Source organism: Schistocerca serialis, chromosome 4 (genome assembly GCF_023864345.2).
Source record: "Schistocerca serialis cubense isolate TAMUIC-IGC-003099 chromosome 4, iqSchSeri2.2, whole genome shotgun sequence".
Taxonomy (NCBI): domain Eukaryota; kingdom Metazoa; phylum Arthropoda; class Insecta; order Orthoptera; family Acrididae; genus Schistocerca; species Schistocerca serialis.
In genome coordinates, this window is record NC_064641.1 from 415,437,227 (window position 1) to 415,444,726 (window position 7,500).

The following is a 7,500-nucleotide window of genomic DNA, read 5'->3' on the forward strand; positions in this document are numbered from 1 at the left end:
CTCGGGCTCCCGGCAAGCGCGCGCGGTTCTTCCCGGATGACGGACCTACCTGGCCCGGCCCCGGACCCGCGCCGCTGTTGGCTCGGGATGCTCTCGGGCGGAATAATCGCTCCCGTCAGCGGCGCTTCAGCTTTGGACAATTTCACGACCCGTCTTGAAACACGGACCAAGGAGTCTAACATGTGCGCGAGTCATTGGGCTGTACGAAACCTAAAGGCGTAATGAAAGTGAAGGTCTCGCCTTGCGCGGGCCGAGGGAGGATGGGGCTTCCCCGCCCTTCACGGGGCGGCGGCCTCCGCACTCCCGGGGCGTCTCGTCCTCATTGCGAGGTGAGGCGCACCTAGAGCGTACACGTTGGGACCCGAAAGATGGTGAACAATGCCTGGCCAGGACGAAGTCAGGGGAAACCCTGATGGAGGTCCGTAGCGATTCTGACGTGCAAATCGATCGTCGGAGCTGGGTATAGGGGCGAAAGACTAATCGAACCATCTAGTAGCTGGTTCCCTCCGAAGTTTCCCTCAGGATAGCTGGTGCTCGTACGAGTCTCATCCGGTAAAGCGAATGATTAGAGGCCTTGGGGCCGAAACGACCTCAACCTATTCTCAAACTTTAAATGGGTGAGATCTCCGGCTTGCTTGATATGCTGAAGCCGCGAGCAAACGACTCGGATCGGAGTGCCAAGTGGGCCACTTTTGGTAAGCAGAACTGGCGCTGTGGGATGAACCAAACGCCGAGTTAAGGCGCCCGAATCGACGCTCATGGGAAACCATGAAAGGCGTTGGTTGCTTAAGACAGCAGGACGGTGGCCATGGAAGTCGGAATCCGCTAAGGAGTGTGTAACAACTCACCTGCCGAAGCAACTAGCCCTGAAAATGGATGGCGCTGAAGCGTCGTGCCTATACTCGGCCGTCAGTCTGGCAGTCATGGCCGGTCCTTGCGGCCGGCCGCGAAGCCCTGACGAGTAGGAGGGTCGCGGCGGTGGGCGCAGAAGGGTCTGGGCGTGAGCCTGCCTGGAGCCGCCGTCGGTGCAGATCTTGGTGGTAGTAGCAAATACTCCAGCGAGGCCCTGGAGGGCTGACGCGGAGAAGGGTTTCGTGTGAACAGCCGTTGCACACGAGTCAGTCGATCCTAAGCCCTAGGAGAAATCCGATGTTGATGGGGGCCGTCATAGCATGATGCACTTTGTGCTGGCCCCCGTTGGGCGAAAGGGAATCCGGTTCCTATTCCGGAACCCGGCAGCGGAACCGATACAAGTCGGGCCCCTCTTTTAGAGATGCTCGTCGGGGTAACCCAAAAGGACCCGGAGACGCCGTCGGGAGATCGGGGAAGAGTTTTCTTTTCTGCATGAGCGTTCGAGTTCCCTGGAATCCTCTAGCAGGGAGATAGGGTTTGGAACGCGAAGAGCACCGCAGTTGCGGCGGTGTCCCGATCTTCCCCTCGGACCTTGAAAATCCGGGAGAGGGCCACGTGGAGGTGTCGCGCCGGTTCGTACCCATATCCGCAGCAGGTCTCCAAGGTGAAGAGCCTCTAGTCGATAGAATAATGTAGGTAAGGGAAGTCGGCAAATTGGATCCGTAACTTCGGGATAAGGATTGGCTCTGAGGATCGGGGCGTGTCGGGCTTGGTCGGGAAGTGGGTCAGCGCTAACGTGCCGGGCCTGGGCGAGGTGAGTGCCGTAGGGGTGCCGGTAAGTGCGGGCGTTTAGCGCGGGCGTGGTCTGCTCTCGCCGTTGGTCGGCCTCGTGCTGGCCGGCGGTGCAGGATGCGCGCGCCTGCGCGGCGTTCGCGCCCCGGTGCTTCAACCTGCGTGCAGGATCCGAGCTCGGTCCCGTGCCTTGGCCTCCCACGGATCTTCCTTGCTGCGAGGCCGCGTCCGCCTTAGCGTGCTCCTCCGGGGGCGCGCGGGTGCGCGGATTCTCTTCGGCCGCCATTCAACGATCAACTCAGAACTGGCACGGACTGGGGGAATCCGACTGTCTAATTAAAACAAAGCATTGCGATGGCCCTAGCGGGTGTTGACGCAATGTGATTTCTGCCCAGTGCTCTGAATGTCAACGTGAAGAAATTCAAGCAAGCGCGGGTAAACGGCGGGAGTAACTATGACTCTCTTAAGGGTGCGGTCTTGATGTAGTCGTGCTGCTGCTGCGAGGTGCCTTCCTTGGGTTATGGTTACAGGGAGAGTGATGCGCAATACATGGGCCTAGCCCTCTTAGCCTCTCCTCTCCTGCGGTCTTCTCCCCTTCTCGTGGGCCCGCTGATTTTCGCAGAGTGGAAGACCGCACCAGGGGCTTGGGGGGGTTACCAGCCCCCCCTCGCACTATCCCTTTTTTAGTTGGGGGCAGTATTCAGAGAAAAAGTGGTGGCCCTTCCGCTGAAGGTGCCACCCCAACTCCCCCAGCACCTAGCCGGCCAACCGGCCGTGCCGAAAATCTTGTAACTTTTGCAGCAGTATACGCCTGTAGTGAGTGCCACCGCAGCTTCACCACCAAGAACGGTCTCGGGGTCCATCGCCGCCGCCAACACCTTGCGGCCGCCAACGCGGAGATCGTCACGGAGAGGCATCGCGCGAGGTGGACGGAGGAAGAAGTCCTGTCGCTCGCCAAGGCAGAGGCCGAATTGTTCCTCGAGAGGGACGCCCGGTTCTTCTTTGTAAATCAAGAGCTCATCAGGATGTTCCCCGACCGAACGCTTGAGGCAATCAAGTGCCGACGGCGGCAAGCTGCCCACAAGCAGCTTGTCCGCCAATTCATGGAGGCGCTTGAGATCGGTCGGGGGGAAGAGCCGGCGTCCCGCCGGGGAGCAGCGAGCCCGCTGCCTGACGCGGGCGAGGCCGCTGCGCCGCCCGTCGACGCAGCCGAGGACTTCGCGGCCGACACCACCGGGCCGCCGCCGGAGGGGCCGACTGACGCCGCCATCTGGGAGCATCTGGCGGGGCTACCCGCTTCCGCCCAGCGTTTCTCTGCCCTGGATCGTGTCATAGGTCTGGGGCGGGGCACGCCGCCCGATGTCATCCTGGGCATGCTCCCGGATGCCCTTGCGTCGGTCGGGTCCAGAGGGGAGAGATCGATCACCAGGACACAGCGGCCGCGCCAACCATCGAAGCGGCCGCCTGCCGCGCCGCCGACGCAGAAGCGCAAGCGGCGCCGCTGGGAGTACGCGAGAACGCAGGATGCCTTCCGACGGTCGCGTGCGCGTTGCGTGCGCGGCCTCTTGGATGGCACCCTGCTCCAGCCGCCACCTGCCATCCCTGGTCTGCTGGACTTCTGGGCGGACCTCTTCACAAAGAAGCCCATCTCCACCGCGGGCTTCATTCGTGACCGCCTCCTCCCGCACTCGGAGCCTGTCGCTCCCGAGTGCCTATGGGGGCCGGTCACACATGAGGAGGTCGCCGCCGCGTTGCCGCCCAGGGGATCAGCAGCCGGGCCGGACGGCCTTACCCCAGCGGAGTTGCGGCGCCTGCCGCACGAAGTCCTGGTGAAAGTGATGAATCTCTTCCTTCTGGCCCGCGCCCTTCCGGAACGCCTGCTTCGCGCGCGGACGTCCCTTCTCCCGAAGACGGCTGCACCAACATCCCCCGCTGACTTTCGCCCCATTACGGTCTGCTCGGTGTTGGCGCGGACCTTTCACAAGGTTCTCGCGTCACGCCTGATGCGCGCATGTGCTGTGGACGAACGTCAGCGGGCATTCATCCCTCGGGATGGGATGTTGGAAAATACCTTCATCTTGGACACTGCTCTCACCGACGCAGTTCGCTCCTGCCGCTCTGTCTTTGTGGCATCGATCGACGTATCTAAGGCATTCGATTCGGTAGATCATGCTGCCCTTCGCCCCGTGCTGAAGGCGCATGGCCTGCCGGATTGTTTTGTCGAGTATGTCGAGCGGTGCTACGAGGGCAGCACGACAGTGATAGCGGACGGCGCCGGCGTGGGCGTGTCTGTGCAGCCAGCACGGGGCGTTCGCCAGGGCGATCCCCTCTCCCCCCTCCTGTTCAACTTTGCGGTGGACTACGTTTTAGGCCAACTGCCCTCCCACATCGGAGCTCGGATCCTCGGTCGCAGAGTCAACGCTGCGGCCTTTGCAGATGACGTCTTGCTGTTTGCAGCGACCCCGAGGGGCTTGCAGTCCCTCATCGACGCAGCTACCGCAGCCCTCGCCCACCTGGGGCTGCAGATCAACGCCCGGAAGTGTTTCACCCTCGCCTTAGTCGCGTCAGGGCGCGAGAAGAAGGTGAAGGTGGACAGCAATGTCACCTTCACAGCAGGCAACACCACCATGCCTGCCCTGCGTGTGGGTGAAACCTTCCGGTACCTGGGGCTGCAATTTTCCACGGCGGGTCGCTGTGTCTTCAATCCACGTCGCCACCTGGTGGAGCAGCTTGACGTCATCTCCCGAGCTCCGCTGAAGCCGCAACAGCGCCTCCACGCTCTCACCAACGTACTTCTCCCTGGCCTGTACCATGGGCTGGCCCTCAGCCGCACCCGGGTGGGTGCATTGAAGTCGGCCGACGTCACCATCCGGGCCGCCGTCAGGAGATGGTTCCGCCTTCCGGCGGACACCCCCCTGGGATACTTCCACGCTCCTGTTGCCCAGGGGGGCCTCGGCATTCCATCTTGCCGATGGATGGGTCCGACCCTCCGTCGGTCCCGTCTCCTGGCGCTGAAGAAGATAGGGCCAGCCTGCGACGGTGCAGGCATGGATGAGGTGCAGCGTGAGATCGAGGTGCTGGAGCGCCACCTTATGTGGGAGGGCCACCTCCTCAAATCGTCAACGCAGGTTGGGGAAATGTGGGCGGCGCGCCTACACATCGCCATTGACGGTGCGGCGCTGTCATCTTCTGCCGCCGTCAGTGGCCAACATCAGTGGGTCGCCGACACCAGTCGCCTGCTATCTGGGCGTGAATACATCGACGCCCTCCGCGCCCGCATCAACGCCTTCCCTACGAAGGCACGGCGCAGTCGCGGGCGGGAGGCGGACACCAGATGCCGCGCGGGGTGCCAAGCCGTGGAGACCGCCAACCACGTACTTCAGGCTTGCTTTAGGACGCACGGGTCCCGGGTCAAGCGCCATGACGCTGTAGTGCGTTATGTCGCCCGTGGACTCGCGCAGAGGGGCTTCAATGTCTCTGTGGAGCCCCACCTCCGAACACCTGAGGGCATCCGCAAGCCTGACGTGGTGGCGGTCAAAGACGGCATCGCCCGCGTGGTCGACGCCCAGATAGTCGGAGACCACCTCCGGCTCGACTGGTGTCATTCCCAGAAGGCGGCCTACTACGACACGCCGTCCATCCGGCGTGCCATCTCCAACCTGCACCGTGACGTTGAGGAGGTGATTGTGTCCACCGCGACGTTGAACTGGAGGGGTGTATGGTCTCCAGCGTCGGCGAGGGATCTCGCCGCCTTAGGCTTCCGACCCCGAGAACTGGCGGTGCTGAGCACCAGAACACTACAGAGTTGCTGCAAAAGTTACAAGATTTTCGAGCGTATGACGGCTCCTAGCCCGAAGCAGCGTGTCGGCGTCGGCTAGGCTGCTGGTTATTTTTCTTCGCCTTGACTCCTGGGGCCTATCCACAGGAGGAATAAACCGTCTTTGTTCTTCCTTCTTTGTGTCTTTATTTTTGTGTTTTTGTTGTTGCTCTTCTGCACGAATATATATGTATATGTGTATGTTTGTTTTATACTTGTATCTTGTGGCACGCCCTGTAAGTCCCCACCTCGGTGGCGGACATGGCGTTAAACACCTGCCACGCATTATATATGTATATATTTTGTGTTATTCAAATTATTTTGAATAAAGACGGCTGTTGATGGCCAAGTGGCGGCGGTGTGGCTGCATCCGGACTTGGCTTTTCGAAGTGCGGTCTTGATGTAGTCGTGCTGCTGCTGCGAGGTGCCTTCCTTGGGTTATAGTTACAGGGAGAGTGATGCGCAATACATGGGCCTAGCCCTCTTAGCCTCTCCTCTCCTGCGGTCTTCTCCCCTTCTCGTGGGCCCGCTGATTTTCGCAGAGTGGAAGACCGCACCAGGGGCTTGGGGGGGTTACCAGCCCCCCCTCGCATTATCCCTTTTTTAGTTGGGGGCAGTAACCAGAGAATAAGTGGTGGCCCTTCCGCTGAAGGTGCCACCCCAACTCCCCCAGCACCTAGCCGGCCAACCGGCCGTGCCGAAAATCTTGTAACTTTTGCAGCAGTATACGCCTGTAGTGAGTGCCACCGCAGCTTCACCACCAAGAATGGTCTCGGGGTCCATCGCCGCCGCCAACATCTTGCGGCCGCCAACGCGGAGATCGTGACGGAGAGGCATCGCGCGAGGTGGACGGAGGAAGAAGTCCTGTCGCTCGCCAAGGCAGAGGCCGAACTGTTCCTCGAGAGGGACGCCCGGTTCTTCTTTGTAAACCAAGAACTCATCAGGATGTTCCCCGACCGAACGCTTGAGGCAATCAAGTGCCGACGGCGGCAAGCTGCCCACAAGCAGCTTGTCCGCCAGTTCATGGAGGCGCTTGAGATCGGTCGGGGGGAAGAGCCGGCGTCCCGCCGGGGAGCAGCGAGCCCGCTGCCTGACGCGGGCGAGGCCGCTGCGCCGCCCGTCGACGCAGCCGAGGACTTCGCGGCCGACACCACCGGGCCGCCGCCGGAGGGGCCGACTGACGCCGCCATCTGGGAGCATCTGGCGGGGCTACCTGCTTCCGCCCAGCGTTTCTCTGCCCTGGATCGAGTCATAGGTCTGGGGCGGGGCACGCCGCCCGATGTCATCCTGGGCATGCTCCCGGATGCCCTTGCGTCGGTCGGGTCCAGAGGGGAGAGATCGATCACCAGGACACAGCGGCCGCGCCAACCATCGAAGCGGCCGCCTGCCGCGCCGCCGACGCAGAAGCGCAAGCGGCGCCGCTGGGAATACGCGAGAACGCAGGATGCCTTCCGACGGTCGCGTGCACGTTGCGTGCGCGGCCTCTTGGATGGCACCCTGCTCCAGCCGCCACCTGCCATCCCTGGTCTGCTGGACTTCTGGGCGGACCTCTTCACTAAGAAGCCCGTCTCCACCGCGGGCTTCATTCGTGACCGCCTCCTTCCGCACTCGGAGCCTGTCGCTCTTGAGTGCCTATGGGGGCCGGTCACACATGAGGAGGTCGCCGCCGCGTTGCCGCCCAGGGGATCAGCAGCTGGGCCGGACGGCCTTACCCCAGCGGAGTTGCGGCGCCTGCCGCACGAAGTCCTGGTGAAAGTGATGAATCTCTTCCTTCTGGCCCGCGCCCTTCCGGAACGCCTGCTTCGCGCGCGGACGTCCCTTCTCCCGAAAACGGCTGCACCAACATCCCCCGCTGACTTTCGCCCCATTACGGTCTGCTCGGTGTTGGCGCGGACCTTTCACAAGGTTCTCGCGTCACGCCTGATGCGCGCTTGTGCTGTGGACGAACGTCAGCGGGCATTCATCCCTCGGGATGGGATGTTGGAAAACACTTTCATCCTGGACACTGCTCTCACCGACGCAGTTCGCTCCTGCCGCTC